This window comes from Bactrocera neohumeralis, chromosome 2, assembly GCF_024586455.1.
Source record: "Bactrocera neohumeralis isolate Rockhampton chromosome 2, APGP_CSIRO_Bneo_wtdbg2-racon-allhic-juicebox.fasta_v2, whole genome shotgun sequence".
Classification (NCBI taxonomy): Eukaryota; Metazoa; Arthropoda; class Insecta; order Diptera; family Tephritidae; genus Bactrocera; species Bactrocera neohumeralis.
Window position 1 is genome coordinate 12,220,751 of NC_065919.1, and position 15,841 is coordinate 12,236,591.

General features: G+C 38.5%; 1 long non-coding RNA gene and 5 other non-coding genes across 6 annotated transcripts; 1 reads left to right on the forward strand and 5 right to left on the reverse strand.

Annotated features, from left to right (window-relative positions):
• Nucleotides 1-5,033: 5,033 nt before the first annotated feature.
• LOC126756955 (uncharacterized) lies at nucleotides 5,034-13,960 on the reverse strand. The gene is made up of 2 exons (XR_007666660.1): nucleotides 13,873-13,960; nucleotides 5,034-5,278 (listed from the first exon to the last, which is right to left on the reverse strand). It is a non-coding gene; the product is annotated as an uncharacterized LOC126756955 (long non-coding RNA).
• Trnav-cac (transfer RNA valine (anticodon CAC)) lies at nucleotides 10,603-10,675 on the reverse strand. Its single transcript has one exon. It is a non-coding gene; the product is annotated as a tRNA-Val (tRNA).
• Trnav-cac (transfer RNA valine (anticodon CAC)) lies at nucleotides 10,985-11,057 on the reverse strand. Its single transcript has one exon. It is a non-coding gene; the product is annotated as a tRNA-Val (tRNA).
• Trnav-cac (transfer RNA valine (anticodon CAC)) lies at nucleotides 11,415-11,487 on the reverse strand. The gene has a single exon. It is a non-coding gene; the product is annotated as a tRNA-Val (tRNA).
• On the forward strand, nucleotides 12,964-13,036 carry Trnav-cac (transfer RNA valine (anticodon CAC)). The gene has a single exon. It is a non-coding gene; the product is annotated as a tRNA-Val (tRNA).
• Trnav-cac (transfer RNA valine (anticodon CAC)) lies at nucleotides 13,513-13,585 on the reverse strand. The gene has a single exon. It is a non-coding gene; the product is annotated as a tRNA-Val (tRNA).
• Nucleotides 13,961-15,841: the final 1,881 nt, after the last annotated feature.

Below are 15,841 nucleotides of genomic sequence, written 5' to 3' on the forward strand. Positions count from 1 at the left end.
ACCGTCGTATTCACCAGGTTTTGCTCCGTCTGATTTTTTCTTGTTCCCAAACTGAAATTGCCGTTCCGTGGAATCCGTTTTCTGTCGATTGAGGGGATAGTAAAACAAAATTCGCTGAAGGAGCTGAAGACCATCCCAAAAAATGGTTATGAAAAATGTTTCGTGGACTGGAAAAAATTGTTGACATAAGTACTTATATTACTTCTGGATTACTTTGAAGGCGACAAAATAATTATTTATGTATGTTCAGCTCGACAAACTGATGGAACAAATATACACTTTATACAGTGGCGGATTCAGAGAGGAGAAATGGGGGAAATTTGGGAAATTTTTGGGAGGAAATGGCAGCAGAACTGAAAGTTGACGAAGAAAAACCAAGAATCTGCGGCCGACAAACAAAACGCGAAAATTTCTGCGTGAGAACTTGCGAAGAATACTACAGGGTTTCAGTGTACATTCCTCTGTTGGATACAATCGATGAAGATTTGAAGACACGCTTTTCTAAAGAAGTATTGAATGGATTTCAACTGAGTTTGCTGCTTGTAGAAAAAGTACGAGTATGTGCTTTAAAAACCAAAGAAATGGAAAATCGTATTGTCTGCTTGGTAGATAGATTCAAAGGCCTTTTGGATAATGACAACCTCGTGTGACGTTTGAAGCTCAAAGGCAGTGCCATTGGGGGCAAAAGCCAAAGTTAAAAGACAACAAGTTACCGACTACTGCATTGGAAACGTTGAAGAACTGCGATTACACCTGTACCAAATAATTCATAGTTTTCTTCGCATATTCTGTACACTTCCTGTGACGAATGCGAGCTCTGAACGCTCTTTTTCGTAATTTCGCCGCATAAAAACGTGCCTGAGGACAAACATACTTCAAGATAAATTGAACGGCCAGTCGTTGCTGCACACGCATCATGACATTGAAATCACTGCAGAAGAAGTTCGCGAAAGATTCCCAAAACTTGGCCCACATCGTTTTGTTTTGTGAAATTTTTAGGCTTTACAAACTATGCGGCAGGATCTTGTAATTTATAAAAATTCATTTCGTTATCGGAGCAATTTTTTCTATATATAAAAAACTTTAAACTATATCCTTCGCAGCCCGCTCTAATCGCTTTCATTTCTCATTACTTGTAAGCTTTTGATTTTCTTAAGCTTCGTTGGAGAGACTCCGAGGGCTTCTATGAGTTAGATAAAAACCTCTACAACTGTAATTTTGCTAAGTGCACTGTAAGCAAGTTTTTTTTAAGAGTGAAAATATCTTCATCAAACCTCTTCTATTTCCTACTCCAAAAATCAGTGATATCCGAAAATTTCTTGTCACCTATTTCTATTGTATGTTTCCGAATTGAATCAGTCCTCCAAAACTTTCAAATCAGTTTCAAAGGCCATTATAAATACAAGCTTATTATTGTCCTAGATTCATAATGTCAAAAATTCTATTATGTTCTGAAATATCGTTATAACTCGAAGTACTTTTATCTTAAAATCAATTCATAAAGATCTGAGGACTCTCAACTGTCTAAGAGTGCTGGAACGAGCCTATGGATGGTGTTTCGACGGTGTGGAAAATGCAAGTCACATATGGGGTTTGCATTATTGAATCGCCTGAGGTTTTTAACATTGATTAGAGCTTCATCTAATGTAATGTTCAAATGTATTGTTAACTGTAGCATAATAACCTCAAAATATAAACCTTAAAATAAATACAAGAGTCAATCTTATCTATAGATCGGTGTTTCGTAAAGCACTTAACAAATATTCGATTATGCAGCCACCCCCATTGGACTAAATAAGCTTCATTACACTATTCCACCTACTTTTAGCACCCAGACAATACAAGCCCCCGCCGTCCCTCACACATCTCTCACACAAAAGCGACCGTTGCCACTTTAGGATGAGGTTCATTGGAGTCGCAGCAATTCGTGTCATCGTCATCGCCATTATCATTACATATTATTGAATGCTCGTTTCTGCAGCAGAAGAATACGAAGTTATTTGTAGAATGCTAGTATTATTATACACTCAGCGCTGCCTGCCACAAAGTGTGTTGAATTTGTTAATAGCAAACGTTTGAACTAATATCGGGGGCGCGCATTCATCATCACGCACCAAAACATTTACTTACATACATATGTACATATAAAAATAGAACGGCGTTGTTGCTTACAGATTACAATGCAGCAATGCAAATGCATTTGCCGCGGAATGCGGCATCTATTCGTGGAAACACAGGCGCTAAATGGCCATATGTGGCATGGTCACACGCACTGCAACATTTCACGGCATTTTGGTGGCACATTTGGTGGCAAGCGCAATTTATGTAACTCATTAGCGGCTCAAGCATTCACTCGCTCACTCATTCGCTCGCTGCCTGGTTGCGTCACTTCTGGCAGACGAGAGCAGCGGTAGCGTCCACAGCTGCCTGACAAGCCTTTCGTTTGTGGCGACTGTATAGTATGTATAAGTATTTATATTATGTGTGGGAAATGCTCTTGATTTTATATTTAACTGCGCTTGCAGCTTGTTGAATGAAAGATGAATGATTGGTGGCCACAACGAATTTGTTTGCCACTCTTTAATATTTTTTTGAACTTCTATAAAAACAACTGCATTTTTGAAGTGCATATATATGTGCGTATGTGTGTGCTTGTTGCTTTTATTGCACAATACTTTGGCGTTAGAAACTTTAATGTTTTTCGTTGCTTTTTTTTGGCAACTTGCTGATGGATGAACGCACATTTTTAGTTGCAAGCGCAGGGTTAAGGTTCGAAGCTGCAACATTTTTTGATATTCATGCATATAACAATGAAAAGCATTCCCAGCTGATTCTCAAAAATGGAGCAAATTAGGCAATCCCAGTGAAAAATTCGTCTTTAAGTGGTCGTCGTTTTACATATTTTTATGTGTGCATGTGTATGTATGTATAGATGCAGCAACCCATAACTATAACACTGTCATTTGTTCGAATGAATGAAGTATTTATTAACTTTAACTCTTTTGGATTACAAAATCATATTATTATTAATGACAAATGTTTATTTGAGCAAAAGAAGTTTGTATTAGTGAACTTTCTGAAAGCATAGTAGCGTTCATATACAAGGTGTCCCAAGTGTAAAACACTATTCCAACCTTCCACTATCTTTAATTCGCTAAACTATGTCAATGTCGTCGTATACCTCATACAGCTCATCGTTCCATCGAATGCGATATTCGCCGTGGCCAATGCGCAAAGGGCCTCAAATCTTCCGCAGAACCTTTCTCTGGAAAACTGGTAACGTCGATTCATCAGATGTTGTCATCGCCCTAACCTCTGCTCCATATAGCAGGACGGAGGTGGTGAGTGACTTGTAGAATTTGGTCTTCGTTCGTCGACAGAGGACTTTATTTTTCAATTGCCTGCTCAGTCCGAAGTAGCACCTGTTGGCAAGAGTTATTCTGCGTTGGATTTCGAGGCTGACATTATTGTTGGTGTTGATACTGGTGGCCTTGTCGTCGTTCTCTACCAGACCCATTTGCTTCGCTTCCTGATCCATTCTGGAGAAAGTAGCGCGGTTGTTGAGGCCAATGATATCGATGTCATCGGCATACGCCAACAGTTGTCCATTCCTATAGAAGATAGCACCTTCCCTATTTAGATCTGCAGCTCGAATTATTTTCTGCAAGATCAGATTGAAGAAGTCGCACGAAAGAGAGTCACCTTGTCTGAAACCTCGTTTGGACTGACGGAGCTTTTGGTATTGTTCAACGTCAGTTTACACAGCCGTATTAGTTTTGCGGGGATGCCAAATTCAGATATCGCGGCATAAAGGCAACTCCTTTTCGTGCTGTCAAAAGCAGCTTTAAAATCGACAAAGAGGTCGTGTATGTCGATCTTCTTTTCACGGGTCTTTGCCAAGATTTGGCGCATGGTGAATACCTGGTCAGTTGCGAATTTTCCAGGCCTACTGATAAAGTCCAATTAGTTTGTTGATGGTGGGCTTTAACTTTTCACACAATATGCTCGCCGCGGTCGTCATCAAAAGGAGGGTCTCTCATGCGAGGCTGTTGGTAATTTTTCATTAGGGGCGTTTTTACGTGGCGGATCACTCAGCGCATAACCCTGTGGATGGGATGTTTCGCCTTCTCTCTTTAACTCGCTTTCAAGCGGATGTTCTTTGGCTACCTAGAGGATACTTGGTCTAAGACCGGAAGTCGTGAGCTGCTTGAGCTATATGTAAAAGAATCGTTTCTGACCACTCCCAAGTGAATGAAAATCAGAAACCTTTCCGCACTTGCGTGAACACAACTCCATTCTCCAGTATTGCAATTTGGGGAGACAATTTTTATGGTGACAGTATGCCCTTGTGGCAAAAGTTAAAAAAATTGGGCAATTGGGCTTCCCTCGACCCTCCGCTTGACTACATACTGCAACTATCGGTCAATGTGTAAGTGATCTCAATCCCATAGACCGAAGCGATGTCGCTTAAGAAGGTCTCCAGTTCTTACACAAGCTGCATATTCTATGCTTTCAGTTTAAGATCTCGACATAAAATGCGCCAAGTCGAGTGCGTTTGAAGTCTTACATTTCCCGATATTATCCGCTTCAAAGTTTAGCAAGTAGAACAATATATTAAGTTTAAGAAATGCGTCATACGACGTCTCAAGCACGGAAATTCTTTCGTTCGACAAAATTGAAACGAATTTGCGATTTATATCTCTTTAACTGTAGAGCTGTCACCTTAGCAGCGTTGGAAATATTTTATGCTTCAACAACAAGCATAAACTCGTAAAATTCTATAGATCCGTAGTATTTTATGTCTTCATAACGTTTACCTTCACTTAATACCCTCAACCTTAACTGTAGCGTTGAACTGTTTAGTCGAAGAGACCGAAACCCACATCGTCGTCTTTTTCTTACCATCCTCTTCCTTATTTTCCACAGCAGCGCCAGCAGCAGTAGAATATTTTGGGAATACCTCGAACTAAATTAAGCTGTTTTAGAAATCTTCAGGCTGTTTAGAGTGCTAGTTAGTTTGCTTTTTCCTCACATTTCCTTAAGGGGTTATATACAGTTAGGAGGTCGAAAAAAAGGCATTTTTCAAGAATTTGTTCTAAGAAAACTATTTCGTTTATTGATTTGAAACTTGGCAGGTATATTATGACAACCTTAAACTATATTCACATATTTTTTATTGCCAAAAATAATGATCGGGAACGTTGATATTGCCAATTTTGCAGAGGTCCGCAAAAAATAGGCCTCTTGCGGTGAGCACGATATCTCTGGACTGGATCATCTAAAATGCAAAAACCAAATAAATTTCATTAATATAATAAATAATCTAGTGATTGATCGAAGGAATTAGCAAAAAAAAATTTTTTGACAAAATGGCGGCTACTCAAAGCAAAAGGTTCGATTTTCGACCAAAATTCGGGTTTTTAATTGTTTATAAAAATAAGAAATTTTCATCGGATGAGGAAATCCTTCGATTAATTACAAAAAAATATAGTTAAGAAGCTTATGTAAAAATTTCAGACCGATCGGTTGAGCCGTTTCTGAGAAATCACCGATTTTGAAAACACCGTTTCGAGAAAAACGAGTTTAAAGTTTTGAAAGCACTTTACATGTGTCTATAACTTCGAAAATATTCGTCGGATCGACTTGAAATTTTGTGCGATATATATATATTAAGAAAACGCAAAAAAAAAAAAAATCGATTTTTTGAAAATCCTAACTGTATATAACCCCTTAAACTAAATATTTAATATATGGCATGTAAATTTGCTTATAATAAAAATCTTGTGTATGAAAGTGCTGTTGTCGAATTAGTTATAAAAAATTACATCAATTTATATATTATTGCATGTTCTGCTAACGGCATTCTGAGGCATGTACTTATTTAATATGACCAGAGAGATCAAAGGGACCGCAGAAAATAACTCGTTATATTTATTCTACGCAAATATTACAATTTATTTATAATAAAAATACAATTTAATAAAATAAGCGGAATAATTTTATGTCATTTTAGAACAAGCCGCGTGCACAAGGCGCCACTTGAAGCTTATAGGAAGTAATAAAGCTTACCAATAACCACTTGATCAGCCAAGCGATCTAGCTACCTGTGACTCGCTTTCGATCAGGTGTAAAAATATTACGTGATTATTGCGATACCATGATAAATTGTCCAGTTATTTGTTTCTCATTACAATTTCATTAAACATAATTTATTAAAGGCGCGCAAACAACCGACTTTTACAAGCAACCAACCCAAATACGCGGGTCCATTTGATACGCACGCCTGCTACTTATGGCAAATACGGCAAATATTTACCGTTACAATTTTGTATGCAAAGTGTTGCATGGTTTTGCATAACAAATGGCAATTCGATGCTCAAATCACGATTAATGTGAAACGTTAAATCTCCGCCTTCAACGCGATAGCGACACACATACAAGCACACTGCGTGTATAGTATATATAATATATGGTATATATGTACATACATATATAAATCTTTTGGTTATGATAAGTGAAAAGTAAACAAAGTTGACAACTCGTAGACATGAGCTCATTAATGCTAATATGCATGGCAGATCTTAAGCCGGCCACTTAATTAGCGCCATTAGAATTGTTTCAGGTAGATTAAGAAAATAATAAATATTTAATTAATTAAATATGAAACTAGAAAATTGCTCGCATATTAAATATTAAATGTTGAAAAGCGCAATTACGATCAAGGCGGTGATTTATCATAACGCTGAGCAACTTGTGCGTTAATATCTGCATACAAATATTTGTAATACATACATACATATCTACATGTATGACTATTAAATGTAAGGGTGTAGCGGGTGAGACGTCTATTATTGCTTTAGAATATACTTAAGCTGTTAATTTATTAAATTAAAATAAATAGTGGAATTATTTGCATACACGCATACGCACAGTGGTGTAAAATGCTCAAGTAGAGCGGTAAAATTTAAAATTCTTCCATTTTTGTCAGTTTTTGTTGATAATAGCCAAGCTTTGGTTCATATTAATAAGAATTTTTATTTTTTTATTAAAATATTATAAACTATGCTGGTGAACGAGGGCAAGACAAGAAATATCTCCTGTCATCAAACAAACATTCTACGCGTGACTAGGCGCCCATGTCACTGTTGACAGTCATAACTTCGAAGTCGTAGATAATTTTGTCTATCTTAGAACCAGTATTAACAGCAACAACAATGTTAGTCTCGAAATCCAATGCAGAATAACTTTTGCCAACGGGTACTACATCGGACTGAGGTGGCAATTGAGAAGTAAAGTCCTCTCTCGACGAACAAAAACCAAACTCTATAAATCACTCATTATTCCTGTGTGAAGGCATGGACAATGACATCAACTGATGAGACGGCCTTAGGAGTGTTCGAGAGAAAGGCTCTGCTGAAGATTTTTGGTCCTTTGCGCATTGGCAACGGCGAATACGTCAGTAGATAGAACGGCGACATTGAATAGTTAAGCGAAAAGAAACAGCGGCTACACTGGCTAGGTCATGTTGTCCGGATGGAAGAGAACACTCCAGCTTTGAAGGTTTTCGATTCAGGGCCCGCCGGTGCAAGCATAGGTAGAGGAAGACCTTCACTCCGTTGGAGAGATCAGGTGGACAAGGGCCTGGCTGCACTTAGTATCTCGAATTGGCGCCAAATAGCGAAAAGAAGAAACGACTGGCGGCGTGTTGTTAACTCGACTATGACCGTGGAGCGGTGTCTATGCTAGTAAAGAAGAAGATAAGAGGTAAAAAGCTGAATTAACTCTTTTTTATTTAAAATATGTCATTCTCATTCATTTCAGTTTATTTTTTGCGGGAAAGAGCTTCACTTTAAAGTATAAGCTCTCATCATAAAATCTTCAGCTTTTTGCAATCAGCGCTTTCTGCATCGACCTCAACAAATGAAAGTCAGAGGTGTAAGGTCTGACCTATAAGGCAGAAGGTTGAGGCTGGTAATGTTCCCAGCCACAGTTTTTCAAATACTTTTTAACCGTTTTGCAGCAGGAGCCCGAACGTTCAATGCTTCGACTTCGTTTTGTAGCGTTCATTTCTGAAATACAAAATTGTTCTTCAACGTATGTATGTATATTGGCATCAATTCATATGGCACCCAATTTTCTTGGGTTTCCTCAGCGATAAAATGCGGTTCTCTTGATTAAAACGTGTTGATTTTGGCTTGGAAGATGAAGAACATCAACTTGAGGCATTACTCGATGAAGCTTGTTGCCAAAAACAAGTAGAGCTCGCAGTAACCGTCAAAAGGACGCAAGCCGCTACAAAAATTTAAAGAGCTTCTCTAAGGAGCTTCCTAGGTAGCGCTTGATAACTTAGCAACGATGCTACTCCAGCAAATCACGACTGTCAAAACTTCAATACATTGTAGGAATTAGGCTGGGACCTATCACATACACACGGATCAGCTCATAAGACCGTGCACAATAGCGTCGGTTAGGTTTGTCAAGGTTAAGAAAAGTTTATTGTAACTTCGTACGCCTTTCTTTGACAGTCTTTCCATATTTGAGTGAATTTCGGTCAAAAACTCAGCCAAAACTTGAACAGCACATTACAGAAAGTATTACCCATATTATGTATAAGCAAAGAACACTGTGTTGCAGTCCGCTTGGCTCGGGCCAAAATGCATTTTCGCCGCCAAGGCGCCACTACGATTGGCGGAGAATTCACCGATGTCTTAGAAAGCTGTAGTCATTTCAATAAAATCAGTGCGAATGTCAAATGTTTTTAATTTTCAGTGCCACTGCACGACGACGTGTTGGCGAGGAGGTCGGGTCTCTTGGCGCCAGGCAAATCAATGATTAATTGAAAAGCGGTTCTATATTTAATGCGATCGGCTCCAGAGTAAACTTCCGTCGTCTGGCGCTTGTCTTCGGCTATCTGATTGCTACGATTTGCGTACGAGTATGTAATTCACTTAAATGTTGGACGACGCCGCTGGCGTCGTTGGCGGTGCAAGCGGATTTTACGCTTATTTAAGCTAACATCATTGGACGTCGCTAAAGACACTAGGCTAATTAAAGCGGGCTTATGAAAATGACGCTTTGACAAAATTATATGATTAGCGATTCTCACTCGTTTACACTTAGTTAAATTATAACAAAGAATATCGACACATACGTATGTATATACTTACATACTTATCTATATTATTGCATTGAACTTGAACTTGAGTACACGCTGAAATAACTACTTTTAAGGAATTTTGAAATTTCAATTTTATCTTTCCTTCAATTTATTTTAATAAAGCCGCACTGAAGTTAAGTTACCGATTTAGAATACAATGGAAACAAATTGAGGTTTACGCTGAGACCTGAGATCTTTTGTGTCCTCCCCTATTTCATTCGAACTCACAAAGGCCCAGCACTTGAATAAATTCCAGTATTCTTCTGGGTAATATTGATGCATTGTAATCGCTTTTCGGATATAACTATATGTATGCAGGTATATTCAATGACTTAAAGCCTGCGTATGCAGATTGCGGTAGGTACTTCGGAGTATCCGGTGATTTTTCCAAAAACCGGTTATTTGCACAGGAAACTAGATTATGTAGCAAAGGTACTTCTTGAGCCTGCAAATCGCGTATACGGGAAATGATAGATATTAAAGATTGAGATTTTGCAGTGCGACCTACGTTACCATATACAGTCACCGAGGTCCAGCATCCTGAACAATTCCAAAAGCATGCTGGGCGCGAAGGAGATAAATGTGATCCCTGACCACGTAGATTCATCGCAAGTCCTTTAGCCTGCTTCTGCAAATTGCTGACAATCTAAAATCAGGTGTTCTGGGGGTTTCCTGTTCCTTGTCGCAGAACCGGCAGTTTGCGCTAAAGACTATGCCCATGTTGGACAAATGCTACCCTAGCCTGCAGAACGCGACAAGGAGGCGGATATTGTCTCAGGGGAGGTTGATCATTTCCTTAAATCTTGCGAGGTTGTACCCTCCCATAAGCAGGTTGAAATGGCGCATTCTTGCTGCCTGCTGCCAATGCTTTTCTCTCCCTTTTCTCTCCTCCGTGCGGAGCAGTTCCTTAAAAGTGTGAGACCCCATTGCGATGCATGGTTTTGTCCTCATCATTATGGACGCTGCCGCAGAGTGGACAAGTTCGTGCCGGCTACCCCTTTATGCCCTGGCACCCAGATTAGATGTACCCAGTTGCACGTCGATAGGCGATTCAGCCTTCCTATACACTCCTTCACTAAAAGTGATTTAAACTCATACGCTGAGATCGCCTTTAGTGCCGCTTGACGGTCGCGGTGGAGATTGAGTTCTGCGCACTGACTTAAAGTAAAGACTTATGCTTGAAAGATACTCGGAAAATGTCCCTTTGGTATGGATAGTTTGGCATGCGGTCCCGCCCGCAATGCCTTCCGGAGTTTTCGAGCAGTCAGTGTACCACTGGATAGTGCTGCACCTCAGCAGTATGTCGAGGGTGGAGCGATTCCACTCCGCCTTACTGACGAGAGTAACTCTAAAATTCTTTGTAAAGTTAATTCTCTTTTTAACTTTGTCTAAGAGATCAATCTAAAACCGAGCCAGCGATTTTTAAAATATGTATTTAACTTCCTTGTTTCCGCCCAGGTTCGAACTGAGGACCTTGTGCGTGTGAAGCACACGTGATAACCGCTACACTACGGAAACTGTTCCAAATATAATATTTAGTCGAAACAGTTAGCGACCGTTAAATTTTTACATAGTTCAGTTGACATACCTAAGGCTTATATCTAAGAAACTTTATTTTGAGTGACCTTAAAAACGCTGGAGCTTAGAGAAAGAAGAAATTTGGTAACAAAAATGTTAGGGAATTGAAACCCTTTTTTATTGTATGAACTTTGGTCACTTATAATTATTCCCTTGGAGCCATATTTACTTATATTGCACATAGAATACTGCGAGATTTTGTACCTCTCAGGGACCTAAGCAGGAAGTAAAAAATATGTTTTCAATGCTTGTTTCCGCCCAGGTTCGAACTGAGGACCTTGTGCGTGTGAAGCACACGTGATAACCGCTACACTACGGAAACCGTTACCATATACCGTTATTGGTTTATTGGTGTTTCGAAAATTAGATCTTAGTTTTTCTATATTTTAAGAAATGATATTACCAAAGTAAAGCAAAATTTATTCGAAAGCAGCTTACTTACTTTGCCTTCTCTTCTTGCTAGCTTTTGAAGAATTATTTGACTTTATTATGGAACCACAATATGCTTATAACCTTAGCAGAGTTCGTTAACTAGAAAAGATGTGGATCTCCCGTTTTATGATTGAAAGAACAGTGTGTGTGTGGACTATGTGTACCGACAGTATATGTATGATAGTTCTTTAGTTCTAGAAAAAAATTATGTAAAGAGAATTGAAAAACAAACAAAATAACACTCGTTTGTTTCCGCCCAGGTTCGAACTGAGGACCTTGTGCGTGTGAAGCACACGTGATAACCACTACACTACGGAAACTACATTAAACCGTTAACCAGTCCCCATAGCCCACCAAATGCTAGGTACTGCTTTGCGTATAAGAGAAACTAACCTCAAAATAGTGGATAACTGCATTTTCTTTAGACCTTTATGTAATTAAACAAGTAAGGAAGGGCTAAGTTCGGGTGTCACCGAACATTTTATACTCTCGCATGATAAAGCGATAATCGAGATTTCATTATACGTCATTTACATATTTTTCAAATACCGTATTTGTGTAAAGTTTTATTCCGCTATCATCATTGGTTCCTAATGTACATATACATATATTATACAGAGAAGGCATCAGATGGAATTCAAAATAGCGTTATATTGGAAGAAGGCGTGGTTGTGAACCGATTTCACCCATATTTCGTACATGTCATCAGGGTGTTAGGAAAATATTATATACCGAATTTCATTGAAATCGGTCTAGTAGCTCCTGAGATATGGTTCTTGGTCCATAAGTGGGCGGCGCCACGCCCATTTTCAATTTTTAAAAAAGCCTGGGTGCAGCTTCCTTCTGTCATTTCTTTAGTAAAATTTAGTGTTCCTGACGTTTTTTATTAGTCGGTTAACGCACTTTTAGTGATTTTCAAAATAACCTTTGTATGGGAGGTGGGCGTGGTTATTATCCGATTTCTTCCATTTTTGAACTGTATATGGAAATGCCTGAAGGAAACGACTCTGTAGAGTTTGGTTGACATAGCTATAGTAGTTTCGAGATATGTACAAAAAACTTAGTAGGGGCGGGGCCACAACCACTTTTCCAAAAAAATTACTTCCAAATATGCCCCTCCCTAATGTGATCCTTTGTGCCAAATTTCATTTTAATATCTTTATTTATGGCTTAGTTATGATACTTTATAGGTTTTCGGTTTCCGCCATTTTGTGGGCGTGGCAGTTGGCCGATTTTGCCCATCATCGAACTTAACCTTCTTATGGAGCCAATAAATACGTATACCAAGTTTCATTACGATATATCAATTTTTACTCAAGTTACAGCTTGCACGGACGGACGGACAGACGAACGGACAGACGAATGGACGGACAGACGGATCGGATGATCACTTTGGTATACATACATATAACCCTATATCTGACTCTTTTAGTTTTAGGACTTACAAACAACCGTTATGTGAACAAAACTATAATACTCTCCTTAGCAACTTTGTTGCGAGAGTATAAAAACGACGTAATTTTGTGGTAATTCAATTACTTTACTTGTTAATTTGTCAATTTATAGCAGAGAAATGCGAAATAACACAAGTTTACTCCGGATTTCTTGTATTTTGCAGTCACTTTACTCATAACTGGGATTTCAATTGTAATAACAATTTTACTTGTCGCAAGTCGCAACAATCAATCTTTTTCTGTCGAGATACGACCTACATAATACAAAAGAAGCCATAATATATTATAATGGGTGTGGCTTAAGTGTTTGCGAGTCCAACATTTGGCACAATTCGGGTACGGGTTTCCGTAGTGTAGTGGTTATCACGTGTGCTTCACACGCACAAGGTCCTCAGTTCGAACCTGGGCGGAAACAAAGCTTATACAGGAGGCATATATTTTACTAAAAATTATCTGTTTCTTTTTTGTGCGGATTTTTGTTGATTTCAGCATGAATTTTGAGCTTTAATGTGGGAAATTTGAATAAAATTGGAAACATTCAGCATGCCGAGAGAGATAGTATCAAAGACTGTATCATTCTACATTATAAAGAAACGTTTAAGTAGAAGTTAAATAAAGAAATGAGTAAGTTAAATAAAGAAATGAGTATACTTTCCAAAATTTTGTGCCAAATAAGTAATTTCTTAACACTAGTCAATGCGTTCTCCATTCAAGCATTAAACTGTCGTAGATATTCGAAACTTTCTACATATCTAAATGGCCTCCGTGCCAACTGTATTTCTATAATTCTTGATAAATTTTAAAATTGCAACTTCCAGGTTATTTCGATATTTTATAAACGAACAATGAGAAATTTTTTCAAATAAAAAATTAAAAAAATTCAAACTCGTTTGTTTCCGCCCAGGGTCGAACTGAGGACCTTGTGCGTGTGAAGCACACGTGATAACCACTACACTACGGAAACCACATTATCGACTACCACACTGATACCGTTAGATTAACCGTTTGAGAGCTGAGCACTTTATTAGCATGCGGAAGCACATAAGTTCAGTTTTTTTACCGATTAATTTCTTTAAGAATTTCACAATTTGCTGCAAATCAATTTATAACATATCAAATTGTTATATATCTTCAAGCATACATACTACAACAAAACATTCGGTTATCAATATTAACAATAATATAGTTTAATTACTTATCGTTAACAATGTCAAGTACTTATATGTATGTATATGCATTATATATACTTACATATATTTGATATTGTGCAGTTTTAATCTCACACGTCTTAATGATAATGAAATTCGCTTAGGAATGCCTAATAATAATAAATACTTTAAGCATAGTCCAGACGTTGTAGTGCAACATCACAAGTACTTTGAAATATAATTAGTTTATATACTAAATATGGAAATATGTTATAAATATGTACATACATATGTATATACCACATGCATACCCAGTAGGTATTAACTGAAAATGTATGAAAAACTTAACTGAAAAGAATGTCAAAATTGTGTTTAGCGACTTTAACGCCAGGATGAGCAAAGAAGGTATCTATGGCACAAGGGTTGGCAAATTCAGCCTTCATGATGAAACATCCCCAAATGGGTTGGCGTACACTCCGAGATTCTAACATTGACTCGGATCATTATCCTGTTGCAGCCACGTTAGGCAATCACAAGGAAGGTTCGCCGTCGAGAAGCTGCAATCACAACAGACAGCTGAACGGTTTTCTACTCGACTTGCACTCCTGCTCCCCGAGAGCACTCATCAGCAACTCGGTATAAGAGAACTGTGGGACGGCATTTCAAGCTTCTTACGTACAGCTGCAAAGGAAACCATTGGTTTTCGGTAAAGACAAAAGAACAGCTCGTGCGATGAGGAGTCCCGTGTCCCAGGGGGAAAAACAGACTGTTTATCTCGCAACATTACAATCGACCTCAATATCTGCGGGATAGGATAGATATGCAGAATTGTAGAGGGAAGCGAGACGCATTTGCAGACAAAAAAAAAAACGAGAGGCCGAAATGCATGATCATGAAGAGCTTGATAAGCTGGCCAAAAGTGGTAATGCTTGAAAATTCTACGAAAAGATGCGACAACTACCAGGTTTCAAGACCGAAGCATACTCTTTTAGAACCTCCAGAGATGATCTACTGACTGATGTCCAAAGCATACTAAAATTATGGCAGGAACACTTCTCCAGCCTGCTGAATGGCAGTGAAAGCATAACTCCAGAAAATGTCGAACTCGATTCCCTAATCGATGACGAAGACCTCGCTTACGCGGTTATAGCCGAAATTACAACAGCGCGCCCGTAGTTCTGCTTTTCGCTATTTAGCGCCAATTGGAGATTCCAAGCGAAGCCAGGTCCTTCTCCAACTAGTCTTTCCAATGAATTGGAGGTCTTCCCCTTCTTCTACTATCGCGGCGCGTACTGCGTCGATTACTTTCAAAGCTGGAGTCTTCTCTTCCATCCGGACAGCATGATATAGCCAGCTCAGCTGCTGTTTCGCTGAGCTATGTCAATGTATGCGTTTATCTCATACATCTCATCGTTCCATCGACTGCGGTATTCACCGTTGGTAATGCGCAAGGACCATAAATCTTCCGCAGAATCTTTCTGTCGAAAACTCGTAACGCCGACTTATCAGATGTTGTCATCGTCCATGCCTCTGCACCATATATGTAGCAGGACGGGAGAAATCGCTCGATTAGGAGTTGCCTTGTCTGAAACCTCGTTTGGTATAGCTCGGAGAGGCTTTTTCCGGATACTGATGGAGCTTTTGGTATTGCTCAACGTCAGTTTACACAGCCATATTAGTTTTACGAGGATACCAAATGAAGACATAGCAACATATACCAAAGCATATACATATATACATATGTATGTATAATTCAAAAGTTTTGGTTACATTTTCCTACAGGGTACACTCGTGCATTTGATTACAATTTTAATTGTCTCCAATTTGTGAATAAAACGAGTTCATATATCGAATAATTTCACAACAATGATACAAATATTCATATGCATATATACATATATACATACATATATACATATATTTAATCTATACTCTTACTCAAAGAATATGTATATGCGCATACAACAGCGATAAAATAATTTTCAATTTGTTTGATATTATAATTCGGTAAACAGTTCACGAACAACAACAAAAACTTGCGTAAGAATGCGATTTTTTGAGTTTAAAGAGCG